This window comes from Oncorhynchus mykiss, chromosome 20 (genome assembly GCF_013265735.2).
Source record: "Oncorhynchus mykiss isolate Arlee chromosome 20, USDA_OmykA_1.1, whole genome shotgun sequence".
NCBI lineage: Eukaryota > Metazoa > Chordata > Actinopteri > Salmoniformes > Salmonidae > Oncorhynchus > Oncorhynchus mykiss.
Window position 1 is genome coordinate 1,250,840 of NC_048584.1, and position 18,668 is coordinate 1,269,507.

The following is an 18,668-nucleotide window of genomic DNA, read 5'->3' on the forward strand; positions in this document are numbered from 1 at the left end:
ATATGTCGATCCCATCGAGACATTTAACAAATGTGTTGTCAGACCGAGTGGTCTCAAGTGCTTGATGAAGTGTGTTGAGGTGTTGGTTCAAATCCCACCATTGAGGTTGCCCTTGGAAAAGCTATTCTTCAATACCTAAATCTTATCAGTCGCTCTAGGATTATGGAGGGATTCTATATTCATGAGGGGCTATGCAAGAGAGGAAATATGTTTTGTGAAGAGGTTGGTGTTTTTATCCACACATGTAGTTCATCGCCTTCACCACTAAGATACCAAGTCCTGTGCTCTCGCGGAGGCAGTAGGCCATCTTACCACTGTTTGTGAAAGTCAAAATCTTCCAATGCCATAATAAAGCACATAATTGTACTGGTTGAACGATGAGGATGGGATTCGAACCCATGCATGCATAGCACAATGGATTTGCAGTCCATCGCCTTAAACACTCGTCCCTCTCATCCTGTAATATATACGTGGCAAATGACCTTAAAAAACTGTAGTTGCTGTATGTAAACCCTAGAATGAAATCCATGAAAGTTAGGCAGAGCAATGGCAGGGCCATATGTCGATCCCATCGAGACATTTAACAAATGTTTTGTCAGGCCGAGTGGTCTCAAGTGCTTGATGAAGTGTGTTGAGGTGTCGGATCAAATTTTACCATTGAGGTTGCCCTTGGAAAAGCTATTCTTCAATACCTAAATCTTATCAGTCGCTCTAGGATTGTGGAGGGATTCTATATTCATGTGGGGCCATGGAGGAGAGGAAATATGTTTTGTGAAGAGGTTGGTGTTTTTATCCACACATGCAGTTCATTGCCTTCACCACTAAGATACCAAGTCCTGTGCTCTCACGTTGGCAGTAGGCCATCTTACAAGTGTTTGTGAAAGTCAAAATCTTCCAATGCCATAATAAAGCACAGAATTGTACTGGTTAAACGATGAGGATGGGATTCGAACCCATGCATGCATATCACAATGGATTAGCAGTCCATCGCCTTAACCACTCGGCCACCTCATCCTGTAATGTATATGTGGCAAATGACCTTAAAAAACTGTAGTTGCAGTATGTAAACCCTTGAATGAAATCCATGAAAGTTAGGCAGAGCAATGGCAGGGCCATATGTCGATCCCATCGAGACATTTAACAAATGTGTTGTCAGACCGAGTGGTCTCAAGTGCTTGATGAAGTGTGTTGAGGTGTTAGTTCAAATCCCACCATTGAGGTTGCCCTTGGAAAAGCTATTCTTCAATACCTAAATCTTATCAGTCGCTCTAGGATTATGGAGGGATTCTATATTCATGAGGGGCTATGCAAGAGAGGAAATATGTTTTGTGAAGAGGTTGGTGTTTTTATCCACACATGTAGTTCATCGCCTTCACCACTAAGATACCAAGTCCTGTGCTCTCGCGGAGGCAGTAGGCCATCTTACCACTGTTTGTGAAAGTCAAAATCTTCCAATGCCATAATAAAGCACATAATTGTACTGGTTGAACGATGAGGATGGGATTCGAACCCATGCATGCATAGCACAATGGATTTGCAGTCCATCGCCTTAAACACTCGTCCCTCTCATCCTGTAATATATACGTGGCAAATGACCTTAAAAAACTGTAGTTGCTGTATGTAAACCCTAGAATGAAATCCATGAAAGTTAGGCAGAGCAATGGCAGGGCCATATGTCGATCCCATCGAGACATTTAACAAATGTTTTGTCAGGCCGAGTGGTCTCAAGTGCTTGATGAAGTGTGTTGAGGTGTCGGATCAAATTTTACCATTGAGGTTGCCCTTGGAAAAGCTATTCTTCAATACCTAAATATTATCAGTCGCTCTAGGATTGTGGAGGGATTCTATATTCATGTGGGGCCATGGAGGAGAGGAAATATGTTTTGTGAAGAGGTTGGTGTTTTTATCCACACATGCAGTTCATTGCCTTCACCACTAAGATAGCAAGTCCTGTGCTCTCACGGTGGCAGTAGGCCATCTTACCAGTGTTTGTGAAAGTCAAAATCTTCCAATGCCATAATAAAGCACAGAATTGTACTGGTTAAACGATGAGGATGGGATTCGAACCCATGCATGCATAGCACAATGGATTAGCAGTCCATCGCCTTAACCACTCGGCCACCTCATCCTGTAATATATATGTGGCAAATGACCTTAAAAAACTGTAGTTGCTGTATGTAAACCCTTGAATGAAATCCATGAAAGTTAGGCAGAGCAATGGCAGGGCCATATGTCGATCCCATCGAGACATTTAACAAATGTGTTGTCAGACCGAGTGGTCTCAAGTGCTTGATGAAGTGTGTTGAGGTGTTAGTTCAAATCCCACCATTGAGGTTGCCCTTGGAAAAGCTATTCTTCAATACCTAAATCTTATCAGTCGCTCTAGGATTATGGAGGGATTCTATATTCATGAGGGGCTATGCAAGAGAGGAAATATGTTTTGTGAAGAGGTTGGTGTTTTTATCCACACATGTAGTTCATCGCCTTCACCACTAATATACCAAGTCCTGTGCTCTCGCGGAGGCAGTAGGCCATCTTACCACTGTTTGTGAAAGTCAAAATCTTCCAATGCCATAATAAAGCACATAATTGTACTGGTTGAACGATGAGGATGGGATTCGAACCCATGCATGCATAGCACAATGGATTTGCAGTCCATCGCCTTAAACACTCGTCCCTCTCATCCTGTAATATATACGTGGCAAATGACCTTAAAAAACTGTAGTTGCTGTATGTAAACCCTAGAATGAAATCCATGAAAGTTAGGCAGAGCAATGGCAGGGCCATATGTCGATCCCATCGAGACATTTAACAAATGTTTTGTCAGGCCGAGTGGTCTCAAGTGCTTGATGAAGTGTGTTGAGGTGTCGGATCAAATTTTACCATTGAGGTTGCCCTTGGAAAAGCTATTCTTCAATACCTAAATCTTATCAGTCGCTCTAGGATTGTGGAGGGATTCTATATTCATGTGGGGCCATGGAGGAGAGGAAATATGTTTTGTGAAGAGGTTGGTGTTTTTATCCACACATGCAGTTCATTGCCTTCACCACTAAGATACCAAGTCCTGTGCTCTCACGTTGGCAGTAGGCCATCTTACAAGTGTTTGTGAAAGTCAAAATCTTCCAATGCCATAATAAAGCACAGAATTGTACTGGTTAAACGATGAGGATGGGATTCGAACCCATGCATGCATAGCACAATGGATTAGCAGTCCATCGCCTTAACCACTCGTCCCTCTCATCCTGTAATATATACGTGGCAAATGACCTTAAAAAACTGTAGTTGCTGTATGTAAACCCTAGAATGAAATCCATGAAAGTTAGGCAGAGCAATGGCAGGGCCATATGTCGATCCCATCGAGACATTTAACAAATGTTTTGTCAGGCCGAGTGGTCTCAAGTGCTTGATGAAGTGTGTTGAGGTGTCGGATCAAATTTTACCATTGAGGTTGCCCTTGGAAAAGCTATTCTTCAATACCTAAATCTTATCAGTCGCTCTAGGATTGTGGAGGGATTCTATATTCATGTGGGGCCATGGAGGAGAGGAAATATGTTTTGTGAAGAGGTTGGTGTTTTTATCCACACATGCAGTTCATTGCCTTCACCACTAAGATACCAAGTCCTGTGCTCTCACGTTGGCAGTAGGCCATCTTACAAGTGTTTGTGAAAGTCAAAATCTTCCAATGCCATAATAAAGCACAGAATTGTACTGGTTAAACGATGAGGATGGGATTCGAACCCATGCATGCATAGCACAATGGATTAGCAGTCCATCGCCTTAACCACTCGGCCACCTCATCCTGTAATATATATGTGGCAAATGACCTTAAAAAACTGTAGTTGCTGTATGTAAACCCTTGAATGAAATCCATGAAAGTTAGGCAGAGCAATGGCAGGGCCATATGTCGATCCCATCGAGACATTTAACAAATGTGTTGTCAGACCGAGTGGTCTCAAGTGCTTGATGAAGTGTGTTGAGGTGTTAGTTCAAATCCCACCATTGAGGTTGCCCTTGGAAAAGCTATTCTTCAATACCTAAATCTTATCAGTCGCTCTAGGATTGTGGAGGGATTCTATATTCATGTGGGGCTATGCAAGAGAGGAAATATGTTTTGTGAAGAGGTTGGTGTTTTTATCCACACATGCAGTTCATTGCCTTCACCACTAAGATACCAAGTCCTGTGCTCTCACGTTGGCAGTAGGCCATCTTACAAGTGTTTGTGAAAGTCAAAATCTTCCAATGCCATAATAAAGCACAGAATTGTACTGGTTAAACGATGAGGATGGGATTCGAACCCATGCATGCCTAGCACAATGGATTAGCAGTCCATCGCCTTAACCACTCGGCCACCTCATCCTGTAATATATATGTGGCAAATGACCTTAAAAAACTGTAGTTGCTGTATGTAAACCCTTGAATGAAATCCATGAAAGTTAGGCAGAGCAATGGCAGGGCCATATGTCGATCCCATCGAGACATTTAACAAATGTGTTGTCAGACCGAGTGGTCTCAAGTGCTTGATGAAGTGTGTTGAGGTGTTGGTTCAAATCCCACCATTGAGGTTGCCCTTGGAAAAGCTATTCTTCAATACCTAAATCTTATCAGTCGCTCTAGGATTATGGAGGGATTCTATATTCATGAGGGGCTATGCAAGAGAGGAAATATGTTTTGTGAAGAGGTTGGTGTTTTTATCCACACATGTAGTTCATCGCCTTCACCACTAAGATACCAAGTCCTGTGCTCTCGCGGAGGCAGTAGGCCATCTTACCACTGTTTGTGAAAGTCAAAATCTTCCAATGCCATAATAAAGCACATAATTGTACTGGTTGAACGATGAGGATGGGATTCGAACCCATGCATGCATAGCACAATGGATTTGCAGTCCATCGCCTTAAACACTCGTCCCTCTCATCCTGTAATATATACGTGGCAAATGACCTTAAAAAACTGTAGTTGCTGTATGTAAACCCTAGAATGAAATCCATGAAAGTTAGGCAGAGCAATGGCAGGGCCATATGTCGATCCCATCGAGACATTTAACAAATGTTTTGTCAGGCCGAGTGGTCTCAAGTGCTTGATGAAGTGTGTTGAGGTGTCGGATCAAATTTTACCATTGAGGTTGCCCTTGGAAAAGCTATTCTTCAATACCTAAATCTTATCAGTCGCTCTAGGATTGTGGAGGGATTCTATATTCATGTGGGGCCATGGAGGAGAGGAAATATGTTTTGTGAAGAGGTTGGTGTTTTTATCCACACATGCAGTTCATTGCCTTCACCACTAAGATACCAAGTCCTGTGCTCTCACGTTGGCAGTAGGCCATCTTACAAGTGTTTGTGAAAGTCAAAATCTTCCAATGCCATAATAAAGCACAGAATTGTACTGGTTAAACGATGAGGATGGGATTCGAACCCATGCATGCATAGCACAATGGATTAGCAGTCCATCGCCTTAACCACTCGGCCACCTCATCCTGTAATATATATGTGGCAAATGACCTTAAAAAACTGTAGTTGCTGTATGTAAACCCTTGAATGAAATCCATGAAAGTTAGGCAGAGCAATGGCAGGGCCATATGTCGATCCCATCGAGACATTTAACAAATGTGTTGTCAGACCGAGTGGTCTCAAGTGCTTGATGAAGTGTGTTGAGGTGTTAGTTCAAATCCCACCATTGAGGTTGCCCTTGGAAAAGCTATTCTTCAATACCTAAATCTTATCAGTCGCTCTAGGATTGTGGAGGGATTCTATATTCATGTGGGGCTATGCAAGAGAGGAAATATGTTTTGTGAAGAGGTTGGTGTTTTTATCCACACATGCAGTTCATTGCCTTCACCACTAAGATACCAAGTCCTGTGCTCTCACGTTGGCAGTAGGCCATCTTACAAGTGTTTGTGAAAGTCAAAATCTTCCAATGCCATAATAAAGCACAGAATTGTACTGGTTAAACGATGAGGATGGGATTCGAACCCATGCATGCCTAGCACAATGGATTAGCAGTCCATCGCCTTAACCACTCGGCCACCTCATCCTGTAATATATATGTGGCAAATGACCTTAAAAAACTGTAGTTGCTGTATGTAAACCCTTGAATGAAATCCATGAAAGTTAGGCAGAGCAATGGCAGGGCCATATGTCGATCCCATCGAGACATTTAACAAATGTGTTGTCAGACCGAGTGGTCTCAAGTGCTTGATGAAGTGTGTTGAGGTGTTGGTTCAAATCCCACCATTGAGGTTGCCCTTGGAAAAGCTATTCTTCAATACCTAAATCTTATCAGTCGCTCTAGGATTATGGAGGGATTCTATATTCATGAGGGGCTATGCAAGAGAGGAAATATGTTTTGTGAAGAGGTTGGTGTTTTTATCCACACATGTAGTTCATCGCCTTCACCACTAAGATACCAAGTCCTGTGCTCTCGCGGAGGCAGTAGGCCATCTTACCACTGTTTGTGAAAGTCAAAATCTTCCAATGCCATAATAAAGCACATAATTGTACTGGTTGAACGATGAGGATGGGATTCGAACCCATGCATGCATAGCACAATGGATTTGCAGTCCATCGCCTTAAACACTCGTCCCTCTCATCCTGTAATATATACGTGGCAAATGACCTTAAAAAACTGTAGTTGCTGTATGTAAACCCTAGAATGAAATCCATGAAAGTTAGGCAGAGCAATGGCAGGGCCATATGTCGATCCCATCGAGACATTTAACAAATGTTTTGTCAGGCCGAGTGGTCTCAAGTGCTTGATGAAGTGTGTTGAGGTGTCGGATCAAATTTTACCATTGAGGTTGCCCTTGGAAAAGCTATTCTTCAATACCTAAATCTTATCAGTCGCTCTAGGATTGTGGAGGGATTCTATATTCATGTGGGGCCATGGAGGAGAGGAAATATGTTTTGTGAAGAGGTTGGTGTTTTTATCCACACATGCAGTTCATTGCCTTCACCACTAAGATACCAAGTCCTGTGCTCTCACGTTGGCAGTAGGCCATCTTACAAGTGTTTGTGAAAGTCAAAATCTTCCAATGCCATAATAAAGCACAGAATTGTACTGGTTAAACGATGAGGATGGGATTCGAACCCATGCATGCATAGCACAATGGATTAGCAGTCCATCGCCTTAACCACTCGGCCACCTCATCCTGTAATATATATGTGGCAAATGACCTTAAAAAACTGTAGTTGCTGTATGTAAACCCTTGAATGAAATCCATGAAAGTTAGGCAGAGCAATGGCAGGGCCATATGTCGATCCCATCGAGACATTTAACAAATGTGTTGTCAGACCGAGTGGTCTCAAGTGCTTGATGAAGTGTGTTGAGGTGTTAGTTCAAATCCCACCATTGAGGTTGCCCTTGGAAAAGCTATTCTTCAATACCTAAATCTTATCAGTCGCTCTAGGATTGTGGAGGGATTCTATATTCATGTGGGGCTATGCAAGAGAGGAAATATGTTTTGTGAAGAGGTTGGTGTTTTTATCCACACATGCAGTTCATTGCCTTCACCACTAAGATACCAAGTCCTGTGCTCTCACGTTGGCAGTAGGCCATCTTACAAGTGTTTGTGAAAGTCAAAATCTTCCAATGCCATAATAAAGCACAGAATTGTACTGGTTAAACGATGAGGATGGGATTCGAACCCATGCATGCCTAGCACAATGGATTAGCAGTCCATCGCCTTAACCACTCGGCCACCTCATCCTGTAATATATATGTGGCAAATGACCTTAAAAAACTGTAGTTGCTGTATGTAAACCCTTGAATGAAATCCATGAAAGTTAGGCAGAGCAATGGCAGGGCCATATGTCGATCCCATCGAGACATTTAACAAATGTGTTGTCAGACCGAGTGGTCTCAAGTGCTTGATGAAGTGTGTTGAGGTGTTGGTTCAAATCCCACCATTGAGGTTGCCCTTGGAAAAGCTATTCTTCAATACCTAAATCTTATCAGTCGCTCTAGGATTATGGAGGGATTCTATATTCATGAGGGGCTATGCAAGAGAGGAAATATGTTTTGTGAAGAGGTTGGTGTTTTTATCCACACATGTAGTTCATCGCCTTCACCACTAAGATACCAAGTCCTGTGCTCTCGCGGAGGCAGTAGGCCATCTTACCACTGTTTGTGAAAGTCAAAATCTTCCAATGCCATAATAAAGCACATAATTGTACTGGTTGAACGATGAGGATGGGATTCGAACCCATGCATGCATAGCACAATGGATTTGCAGTCCATCGCCTTAAACACTCGTCCCTCTCATCCTGTAATATATACGTGGCAAATGACCTTAAAAAACTGTAGTTGCTGTATGTAAACCCTAGAATGAAATCCATGAAAGTTAGGCAGAGCAATGGCAGGGCCATATGTCGATCCCATCGAGACATTTAACAAATGTTTTGTCAGGCCGAGTGGTCTCAAGTGCTTGATGAAGTGTGTTGAGGTGTCGGATCAAATTTTACCATTGAGGTTGCCCTTGGAAAAGCTATTCTTCAATACCTAAATCTTATCAGTCGCTCTAGGATTGTGGAGGGATTCTATATTCATGTGGGGCCATGGAGGAGAGGAAATATGTTTTGTGAAGAGGTTGGTGTTTTTATCCACACATGCAGTTCATTGCCTTCACCACTAAGATACCAAGTCCTGTGCTCTCACGTTGGCAGTAGGCCATCTTACAAGTGTTTGTGAAAGTCAAAATCTTCCAATGCCATAATAAAGCACAGAATTGTACTGGTTAAACGATGAGGATGGGATTCGAACCCATGCATGCATAGCACAATGGATTAGCAGTCCATCGCCTTAACCACTCGGCCACCTCATCCTGTAATGTATATGTGGCAAATGACCTTAAAAAACTGTAGTTGCAGTATGTAAACCCTTGAATGAAATCCATGAAAGTTAGGCAGAGCAATGGCAGGGCCATATGTCGATCCCATCGAGACATTTAACAAATGTGTTGTCAGACCGAGTGGTCTCAAGTGCTTGATGAAGTGTGTTGAGGTGTTAGTTCAAATCCCACCATTGAGGTTGCCCTTGGAAAAGCTATTCTTCAATACCTAAATCTTATCAGTCGCTCTAGGATTATGGAGGGATTCTATATTCATGAGGGGCTATGCAAGAGAGGAAATATGTTTTGTGAAGAGGTTGGTGTTTTTATCCACACATGTAGTTCATCGCCTTCACCACTAAGATACCAAGTCCTGTGCTCTCGCGGAGGCAGTAGGCCATCTTACCACTGTTTGTGAAAGTCAAAATCTTCCAATGCCATAATAAAGCACATAATTGTACTGGTTGAACGATGAGGATGGGATTCGAACCCATGCATGCATAGCACAATGGATTTGCAGTCCATCGCCTTAAACACTCGTCCCTCTCATCCTGTAATATATACGTGGCAAATGACCTTAAAAAACTGTAGTTGCTGTATGTAAACCCTAGAATGAAATCCATGAAAGTTAGGCAGAGCAATGGCAGGGCCATATGTCGATCCCATCGAGACATTTAACAAATGTTTTGTCAGGCCGAGTGGTCTCAAGTGCTTGATGAAGTGTGTTGAGGTGTCGGATCAAATTTTACCATTGAGGTTGCCCTTGGAAAAGCTATTCTTCAATACCTAAATATTATCAGTCGCTCTAGGATTGTGGAGGGATTCTATATTCATGTGGGGCCATGGAGGAGAGGAAATATGTTTTGTGAAGAGGTTGGTGTTTTTATCCACACATGCAGTTCATTGCCTTCACCACTAAGATAGCAAGTCCTGTGCTCTCACGGTGGCAGTAGGCCATCTTACCAGTGTTTGTGAAAGTCAAAATCTTCCAATGCCATAATAAAGCACAGAATTGTACTGGTTAAACGATGAGGATGGGATTCGAACCCATGCATGCATAGCACAATGGATTAGCAGTCCATCGCCTTAACCACTCGGCCACCTCATCCTGTAATATATATGTGGCAAATGACCTTAAAAAACTGTAGTTGCTGTATGTAAACCCTTGAATGAAATCCATGAAAGTTAGGCAGAGCAATGGCAGGGCCATATGTCGATCCCATCGAGACATTTAACAAATGTGTTGTCAGACCGAGTGGTCTCAAGTGCTTGATGAAGTGTGTTGAGGTGTTAGTTCAAATCCCACCATTGAGGTTGCCCTTGGAAAAGCTATTCTTCAATACCTAAATCTTATCAGTCGCTCTAGGATTATGGAGGGATTCTATATTCATGAGGGGCTATGCAAGAGAGGAAATATGTTTTGTGAAGAGGTTGGTGTTTTTATCCACACATGTAGTTCATCGCCTTCACCACTAATATACCAAGTCCTGTGCTCTCGCGGAGGCAGTAGGCCATCTTACCACTGTTTGTGAAAGTCAAAATCTTCCAATGCCATAATAAAGCACATAATTGTACTGGTTGAACGATGAGGATGGGATTCGAACCCATGCATGCATAGCACAATGGATTTGCAGTCCATCGCCTTAAACACTCGTCCCTCTCATCCTGTAATATATACGTGGCAAATGACCTTAAAAAACTGTAGTTGCTGTATGTAAACCCTAGAATGAAATCCATGAAAGTTAGGCAGAGCAATGGCAGGGCCATATGTCGATCCCATCGAGACATTTAACAAATGTTTTGTCAGGCCGAGTGGTCTCAAGTGCTTGATGAAGTGTGTTGAGGTGTCGGATCAAATTTTACCATTGAGGTTGCCCTTGGAAAAGCTATTCTTCAATACCTAAATCTTATCAGTCGCTCTAGGATTGTGGAGGGATTCTATATTCATGTGGGGCCATGGAGGAGAGGAAATATGTTTTGTGAAGAGGTTGGTGTTTTTATCCACACATGCAGTTCATTGCCTTCACCACTAAGATACCAAGTCCTGTGCTCTCACGTTGGCAGTAGGCCATCTTACAAGTGTTTGTGAAAGTCAAAATCTTCCAATGCCATAATAAAGCACAGAATTGTACTGGTTAAACGATGAGGATGGGATTCGAACCCATGCATGCAGAGCACAATGGATTTGCAGTCCATCGCCTTAAACACTCGTCCCTCTCATCCTGTAATATATACGTGGCAAATGACCTTAAAAAACTGTAGTTGCTGTATGTAAACCCTTGAATGAAATCCATGAAAGTTAGGCAGAGCAATGGCAGGGCCATATGTCGATCCCATCGAGACATTTAACAAATGTGTTGTCAGACCGAGTGGTCTCAAGTGCTTGATGAAGTGTGTTGAGGTGTTAGTTCAAATCCCACCATTGAGGTTGCCCTTGGAAAAGCTATTCTTCAATACCTAAATCTTATCAGTCGCTCTAGGATTGTGGAGGGATTCTATATTCATGTGGGGCTATGCAAGAGAGGAAATATGTTTTGTGAAGAGGTTGGTGTTTTTATCCACACATGCAGTTCATTGCCTTCACCACTAAGATACCAAGTCCTGTGCTCTCACGTTGGCAGTAGGCCATCTTACAAGTGTTTGTGAAAGTCAAAATCTTCCAATGCCATAATAAAGCACAGAATTGTACTGGTTAAACGATGAGGATGGGATTCGAACCCATGCATGCATAGCACAATGGATTAGCAGTCCATCGCCTTAACCACTCGGCCACCTCATCCTGTAATATATATGTGGCAAATGACCTTAAAAAACTGTAGTTGCTGTATGTAAACCCTTGAATGAAATCCATGAAAGTTAGGCAGAGCAATGGCAGGGCCATATGTCGATCCCATCGAGACATTTAACAAGTGTTTTGTCAGGCCGAGTGGTCTCAAGTGCTTGATGAAGTGTGTTGAGGTGTCGGATCAAATTTTACCATTGAGGTTGCCCTTGGAAAAGCTATTCTTCAATACCTAAATCTTATCAGTCGCTCTAGGATTGTGGAGGGATTCTATATTCATGTGGGGCCATGGAGGAGAGGAAATATGTTTTGTGAAGAGGTTGGTGTTTTTATCCACACATGCAGTTCATTGCCTTCACCACTAAGATACCAAGTCCTGTGCTCTCACGTTGGCAGTAGGCCATCTTACAAGTGTTTGTGAAAGTCAAAATCTTCCAATGCCATAATAAAGCACAGAATTGTACTGGTTAAACGATGAGGATGGGATTCGAACCCATGCATGCATAGCACAATGGATTAGCAGTCCATCGCCTTAACCACTCGGCCACCTCATCCTGTAATATATATGTGGCAAATGACCTTAAAAAACTGTAGTTGCTGTATGTAAACCCTTGAATGAAATCCATGAAAGTTAGGCAGAGCAATGGCAGGGCCATATGTCGATCCCATCGAGACATTTAACAAATGTTTTGTCAGGCCGAGTGGTCTCAAGTGCTTGATGAAGTGTGTTGAGGTGTCGGATCAAATTTTACCATTGAGGTTGCCCTTGGAAAAGCTATTCTTCAATACCTAAATCTTATCAGTCGCTCTAGGATTGTGGAGGGATTCTATATTCATGTGGGGCCATGGAGGAGAGGAAATATGTTTTGTGAAGAGGTTGGTGTTTTTATCCACACATGCAGTTCATTGCCTTCACCACTAAGATACCAAGTCCTGTGCTCTCACGTTGGCAGTAGGCCATCTTACAAGTGTTTGTGAAAGTCAAAATCTTCCAATGCCATAATAAAGCACAGAATTGTACTGGTTAAACGATGAGGATGGGATTCGAACCCATGCATGCATAGCACAATGGATTAGCAGTCCATCGCCTTAACCACTCGGCCACCTGATCCTGTAATATATATGTGGCAAATGACCTTAAAAAACTGTAGTTGCTGTATGTAAACCCTTGAATGAAATCCATGAAAGTTAGGCAGAGCAATGGCAGGGCCATATGTCGATCCCATCGAGACATTTAACAAATGTGTTGTCAGACCGAGTGGTCTCAAGTGCTTGATGAAGTGTGTTGAGGTGTTAGTTCAAATCCCACCATTGAGGTTGCCCTTGGAAAAGCTATTCTTCAATACCTAAATCTTATCAGTCGCTCTAGGATTGTGGAGGGATTCTATATTCATGTGGGGCTATGCAAGAGAGGAAATATGTTTTGTGAAGAGGTTGGTGTTTTTATCCACACATGCAGTTCATTGCCTTCACCACTAAGATACCAAGTCCTGTGCTCTCGCGGTGGCAGTAGGCCATCTTAGCACTGTTTGTGAAAGTCAAAATCTTCCAATGCCATAATAAAGCACATAATTGTACTGGTTGAACGATGAGGATGGGATTCGAACCCATGCATGCAGAGCACAATGGATTTGCAGTCCATCGCCTTAAACACTCGTACCTCTCATCCTGTAATATATACGTGGCAAATGACCTTAAAAAACTGTAGTTGCTGTATGTAAACCCTAGAATGAAATCCATGAAAGTTAGGCAGAGCAATGGCAGGGCCATATGTCGATCCCATCGAGACATTTAACAAATGTGTTGTCAGACCGAGTGGTCTCAAGTGCTTGATGAAGTGTGTTGAGGTGTTAGTTCAAATCCCACCATTGAGGTTGCCCTTGGAAAAGCTATTCTTCAATACCTAAATCTTATCAGTCGCTCTAGGATTGTGGAGGGATTCTATATTCATGTGGGGCTATGCAAGAGAGGAAATATGTTTTGTGAAGAGGTTGGTGTTTTTATCCACACATGCAGTTCATTGCCTTCACCACTAAGATACCAAGTCCTGTGCTCTCACGTTGGCAGTAGGCCATCTTACAAGTGTTTGTGAAAGTCAAAATCTTCCAATGCCATAATAAAGCACAGAATTGTACTGGTTAAACGATGAGGATGGGATTCGAACCCATGCATGCATAGCACAATGGATTAGCAGTCCATCGCCTTAACCACTCGGCCACCTCATCCTGTAATATATATGTGGCAAATGACCTTAAAAAACTGTAGTTGCTGTATGTAAACCCTTGAATGAAATCCATGAAAGTTAGGCAGAGCAATGGCAGGGCCATATGTCGATCCCATCGAGACATTTAACAAATGTTTTGTCAGGCCGAGTGGTCTCAAGTGCTTGATGAAGTGTGTTGAGGTGTCGGATCAAATTTTACCATTGAGGTTGCCCTTGGAAAAGCTATTCTTCAATACCTGAATCTTATCAGTCGCTCTAGGATTGTGGAGGGATTCTATATTCATGTGGGGCCATGGAGGAGAGGAAATATGTTTTGTGAAGAGGTTGGTGTTTTTATCCACACATGCAGTTCATTGCCTTCACCACTAAGATACCAAGTCCTGTGCTCTCGCGGTGGCAGTAGGCCATCTTAGCACTGTTTGTGAAAGTCAAAATCTTCCAATGCCATAATAAAGCACTTAATTGTACTGGTTGAACGATGAGGATGGGATTCGAACCCATGCATGCAGAGCACAATGGATTAGCAGTCCATCGCCTTAACCACTCGGCCACCTCATCCTGTAATATATATGTGGCAAATGACCTTAAAAAACTGTAGTTGCTGTATGTAAACCCTAGAATGAAATCCATGAAAGTTAGGCAGAGCAATGGCAGGGCCATATGTCGATCCCATCGAGACATTTAACAAATGTGTTGTCAGACCGAGTGGTCTCAAGTGCTTGATGAAGTGTGTTGAGGTGTTAGTTCAAATCCCACCATTGAGGTTGCCCTTGGAAAAGCTATTCTTCAATACCTAAATCTTATCAGTCGCTCTAGGATTGTGGAGGGATTCTATATTCATGTGGGGCTATGCAAGAGAGGAAATATGTTTTGTGAAGAGGTTGGTGTTTTTATCCACACATGCAGTTCATTGCCTTCACCACTAAGATACCAAGTCCTGTGCTCTCACGTTGGCAGTAGGCCATCTTACAAGTGTTTGTGAAAGTCAAAATCTTCCAATGCCATAATAAAGCTCAGAATTGTACTGGTTAAACGATGAGGATGGGATTCGAACCCATGCATGCAGAGCACAATGGATTAGCAGTCCATCGCCTTAACCACTCGGCCACCTCATCCTGTAATATATATGTGGCAAATGACCTTAAAAAACTGTAGTTGCTGTATGTAAACCCTAGAATGAAATCCATGAAAGTTAGGCAGAGCAATGGCAGGGCCATATGTCGATCCCATCGAGACATTTAACAAATGTGTTGTCAGACCGAGTGGTCTCAAGTGCTTGATGAAGTGTGTTGAGGTGTTAGTTCAAATCCCACCATTGAGGTTGCCCTTGGAAAAGCTATTCTTCAATACCTAAATCTTATCAGTCGCTCTAGGATTGTGGAGGGATTCTATATTCATGTGGGGCTATGCAAGAGAGGAAATATGTTTTGTGAAGAGGTTGGTGTTTTTATCCACACATGCAGTTCATTGCCTTCACCACTAAGATACCAAGTCCTGTGCTCTCACGTTGGCAGTAGGCCATCTTACAAGTGTTTGTGAAAGTCAAAATCTTCCAATGCCATAATAAAGCACAGAATTGTACTGGTTAAACGATGAGGATGGGATTCGAACCCATGCATGCAGAGCACAATGGATTAGCAGTCCATCGCCTTAACCACTCGGCCACCTCATCCTGTAATATATATGTGGCAAATGACCTTAAAAAACTGTAGTTGCTGTATGTAAACCCTAGAATGAAATCCATGAAAGTTAGGCAGAGCAATGGCAGGGCCATATGTCGATCCCATCGAGACATTTAACAAATGTGTTGTCAGACCGAGTGGTCTCAAGTGCTTGATGAAGTGTGTTGAGGTGTTAGTTCAAATCCCACCATTGAGGTTGCCCTTGGAAAAGCTATTCTTCAATACCTAAATCTTATCAGTCGCTCTAGGATTGTGGAGGGATTCTATATTCATGTGGGGCTATGCAAGAGAGGAAATATGTTTTGTGAAGAGGTTGGTGTTTTTATCCACACATGCAGTTCATTGCCTTCACCACTAAGATACCAAGTCCTGTGCTCTCACGTTGGCAGTAGGCCATCTTACAAGTGTTTGTGAAAGTCAAAATCTTCCAATGCCATAATAAAGAACAGAATTGTACTGGTTAAACGATGACGATGGGATTCAAACCCATGCATGCAGAGCACAATGGATTAGCAGTCCATCGCCTTAACCACTCGGCCACCTCATCCTGTAATATATATGTGGCAAATGACCTTAAAAAACTGTAGTTGCTGTATGTAAACCCTAGAATGAAATCCATGAAAGTTAGGCAGAGCAATGGCAGGGCCATATGTCGATCCCATCGAGACATTTAACAAATGTGTTGTCAGACCGAGTGGTCTCAAGTGCTTGATGAAGTGTGTTGAGGTGTTAGTTCAAATCCCACCATTGAGGTTGCCCTTGGAAAAGCTATTCTTCAATACCTAAATCTTATCAGTCGCTCTAGGATTGTGGAGGGATTCTATATTCATGTGGGGCTATGCAAGAGAGGAAATATGTTTTGTGAAGAGGTTGGTGTTTTTATCCACACATGCAGTTCATTGCCTTCACCACTAAGATACCAAGTCCTGTGTGCTCTCACGTTGGCAGTAGGCCATCTTACAAGTGTTTGTGAAAGTCAAAATATTCCAATGCCATAATAAAGCACAGAATTGTACTGGTTAAACGATGAGGATGGGATTCGAACCCATGCATGCAGAGCACAATGGATTTGCAGTCCATCGCCTTAAACACTCGTCCCTCTCATCCTGTAATATATACGTGGCAAATGACCTTAAAAAACTGTAGTTGCTGTATGTAAACCCTTGAATGAAATCCATGAAAGTTAGGCAGAGCAATGGCAGGGCCATATGTCGATCCCATCGAGACATTTAACAAATGTGTTGTCAGACCGAGTGGTCTCAAGTGCTTGATGAAGTGTGTTGAGGTGTTAGTTCAAATCCCACCATTGAGGTTGCCCTTGGAAAAGCTATTCTTCAATACCTAAATCTTATCAGTCGCTCTAGGATTGTGGAGGGATTCTATATTCATGTGGGGCTATGCAAGAGAGGAAATATGTTTTGTGAAGAGGTTGGTGTTTTTATCCACACATGCAGTTCATTGCCTTCACCACTAAGATACCAAGTCCTGTGCTCTCACGTTGGCAGTAGGCCATCTTACAAGTGTTTGTGAAAGTCAAAATCTTCCAATGCCATAATAAAGCACAGAATTGTACTGGTTAAACGATGAGGATGGGATTCGAACCCATGCATGCAGAGCACAATGGATTAGCAGTCCATCGCCTTAACCACTCGGCCACCTCATCCTGTAATAAATATGTGGCAAATGACCTTAAAAAACTGTAGTTGCTGTATGTAAACCCTAGAATGAAATCCATGAAAGTTAGGCAGAGCAATGGCAGGGCCATATGTCGATCCCATCGAGACATTTAACAAATGTGTTGTCAGACCGAGTGGTCTCAAGTGCTTGATGAAGTGTGTTGAGGTGTTAGTTCAAATCCCACCATTGAGGTTGCCCTTGGAAAAGCTATTCTTCAATACCTAAATCTTATCAGTCGCTCTAGGATTGTGGAGGGATTCTATATTCATGTGGGGCTATGCAAGAGAGGAAATATGTTTTGTGAAGAGGTTGGTGTTTTTATCCACACATGCAGTTCATTGCCTTCACCACTAAGATACCAAGTCCTGTGCTCTCACGTTGGCAGTAGGCCATCTTACAAGTGTTTGTGAAAGTCAAAATATTCCAATGCCATAATAAAGCACAGAATTGTACTGGTTAAACGATGAGGATGGGATTCGAACCCATGCATGCAGAGCACAATGGATTTGCAGTCCATCGCCTTAAACACTCGTCCCTCTCATCCTGTAATATATACGTGGCAAATGACCTTAAAAAACTGTAGTTGCTGTATGTAAACCCTTGAATGAAATCCATGAAAGTTAGGCAGAGCAATGGCAGGGCCATATGTCGATCCCATCGAGACATTTAACAAATGTGTTGTCAGACCGAGTGGTCTCAAGTGCTTGATGAAGTGTGTTGAGGTGTTAGTTCAAATCCCACCATTGAGGTTGCCCTTGGAAAAGCTATTCTTCAATACCTAAATCTTATCAGTCGCTCTAGGATTGTGGAGGGATTCTATATTCATGTGGGGCTATGCAAGAGAGGAAATATGTTTTGTGAAGAGGTTGGTGTTTTTATCCACACATGCAGTTCATTGCCTTCACCACTAAGATACCAAGTCCTGTGCTCTCACGTTGGCAGTAGGCCATCTTACAAGTGTTTGTGAAAGTCAAAATCTTCCAATGCCATAATAAAGCACAGAATTGTACTGGTTAAACGATGAGGATGGGATTCGAACCCATGCATGCAGAGCACAATGGATTAGCAGTCCATCGCCTTAACCACTCGGCCACCTCATCCTGTAATATATATGTGGCAAATGACCTTAAAAAACTGTAGTTGCTGTATGTAAACCCTAGAATGAAATCCATGAAAGTTAGGCAGAGCAATGGCAGGGCCATATGTCGATCCCATCGAGACATTTAACAAATGTGTTGTCAGACCGAGTGGTCTCAAGTGCTTGATGAAGTGTGTTGAGGTGTTAGTTCAAATCCCACCATTGAGGTTGCCCTTGGAAAAGCTATTCTTCAATACCTAAATCTTATCAGTCGCTCTAGGATTGTGGAGGGATTCTATATTCATGTGGGGCTATGCAAGAGAGGAAATATGTTTTGTGAAGAGGTTGGTGTTTTTATCCACACATGCAGTTCATTGCCTTCACCACTAAGATACCAAGTCCTGTGC

At 42.6% G+C, this 18,668-nt stretch overlaps 20 non-coding genes across 20 annotated transcripts; all 20 read right to left on the reverse strand.

Annotated features, from left to right (window-relative positions):
* Positions 1 to 932: 932 nt before the first annotated feature.
* trnas-gcu lies at positions 933 to 1,014 on the reverse strand. Its single transcript has one exon. It is a non-coding gene; the product is annotated as a tRNA-Ser (tRNA).
* Positions 1,015 to 2,046: 1,032 nt separating this feature from the next.
* trnas-gcu lies at positions 2,047 to 2,128 on the reverse strand. Its single transcript has one exon. It is a non-coding gene; the product is annotated as a tRNA-Ser (tRNA).
* Positions 2,129 to 3,717: 1,589 nt separating this feature from the next.
* On the reverse strand, positions 3,718 to 3,799 carry trnas-gcu. Its single transcript has one exon. It is a non-coding gene; the product is annotated as a tRNA-Ser (tRNA).
* A 475-nt stretch (positions 3,800 to 4,274) lies between these two features.
* Positions 4,275 to 4,356, reverse strand: trnas-gcu. Its single transcript has one exon. It is a non-coding gene; the product is annotated as a tRNA-Ser (tRNA).
* A 1,032-nt stretch (positions 4,357 to 5,388) lies between these two features.
* trnas-gcu lies at positions 5,389 to 5,470 on the reverse strand. The gene has a single exon. It is a non-coding gene; the product is annotated as a tRNA-Ser (tRNA).
* A 475-nt stretch (positions 5,471 to 5,945) lies between these two features.
* trnas-gcu lies at positions 5,946 to 6,027 on the reverse strand. Its single transcript has one exon. It is a non-coding gene; the product is annotated as a tRNA-Ser (tRNA).
* Positions 6,028 to 7,059: 1,032 nt separating this feature from the next.
* trnas-gcu lies at positions 7,060 to 7,141 on the reverse strand. Its single transcript has one exon. It is a non-coding gene; the product is annotated as a tRNA-Ser (tRNA).
* Positions 7,142 to 7,616: 475 nt separating this feature from the next.
* On the reverse strand, positions 7,617 to 7,698 carry trnas-gcu. Its single transcript has one exon. It is a non-coding gene; the product is annotated as a tRNA-Ser (tRNA).
* Positions 7,699 to 8,730: 1,032 nt separating this feature from the next.
* On the reverse strand, positions 8,731 to 8,812 carry trnas-gcu. The gene has a single exon. It is a non-coding gene; the product is annotated as a tRNA-Ser (tRNA).
* A 1,032-nt stretch (positions 8,813 to 9,844) lies between these two features.
* trnas-gcu lies at positions 9,845 to 9,926 on the reverse strand. The gene has a single exon. It is a non-coding gene; the product is annotated as a tRNA-Ser (tRNA).
* Positions 9,927 to 11,515: 1,589 nt separating this feature from the next.
* trnas-gcu lies at positions 11,516 to 11,597 on the reverse strand. The gene has a single exon. It is a non-coding gene; the product is annotated as a tRNA-Ser (tRNA).
* Positions 11,598 to 12,072: 475 nt separating this feature from the next.
* On the reverse strand, positions 12,073 to 12,154 carry trnas-gcu. Its single transcript has one exon. It is a non-coding gene; the product is annotated as a tRNA-Ser (tRNA).
* Positions 12,155 to 12,629: 475 nt separating this feature from the next.
* On the reverse strand, positions 12,630 to 12,711 carry trnas-gcu. Its single transcript has one exon. It is a non-coding gene; the product is annotated as a tRNA-Ser (tRNA).
* A 1,032-nt stretch (positions 12,712 to 13,743) lies between these two features.
* Positions 13,744 to 13,825, reverse strand: trnas-gcu. Its single transcript has one exon. It is a non-coding gene; the product is annotated as a tRNA-Ser (tRNA).
* A 475-nt stretch (positions 13,826 to 14,300) lies between these two features.
* On the reverse strand, positions 14,301 to 14,382 carry trnas-gcu. Its single transcript has one exon. It is a non-coding gene; the product is annotated as a tRNA-Ser (tRNA).
* Positions 14,383 to 14,857: 475 nt separating this feature from the next.
* On the reverse strand, positions 14,858 to 14,939 carry trnas-gcu. The gene has a single exon. It is a non-coding gene; the product is annotated as a tRNA-Ser (tRNA).
* A 475-nt stretch (positions 14,940 to 15,414) lies between these two features.
* trnas-gcu lies at positions 15,415 to 15,496 on the reverse strand. The gene has a single exon. It is a non-coding gene; the product is annotated as a tRNA-Ser (tRNA).
* A 475-nt stretch (positions 15,497 to 15,971) lies between these two features.
* trnas-gcu lies at positions 15,972 to 16,053 on the reverse strand. The gene has a single exon. It is a non-coding gene; the product is annotated as a tRNA-Ser (tRNA).
* Positions 16,054 to 17,087: 1,034 nt separating this feature from the next.
* trnas-gcu lies at positions 17,088 to 17,169 on the reverse strand. Its single transcript has one exon. It is a non-coding gene; the product is annotated as a tRNA-Ser (tRNA).
* A 1,032-nt stretch (positions 17,170 to 18,201) lies between these two features.
* Positions 18,202 to 18,283, reverse strand: trnas-gcu. The gene has a single exon. It is a non-coding gene; the product is annotated as a tRNA-Ser (tRNA).
* Positions 18,284 to 18,668: the final 385 nt, after the last annotated feature.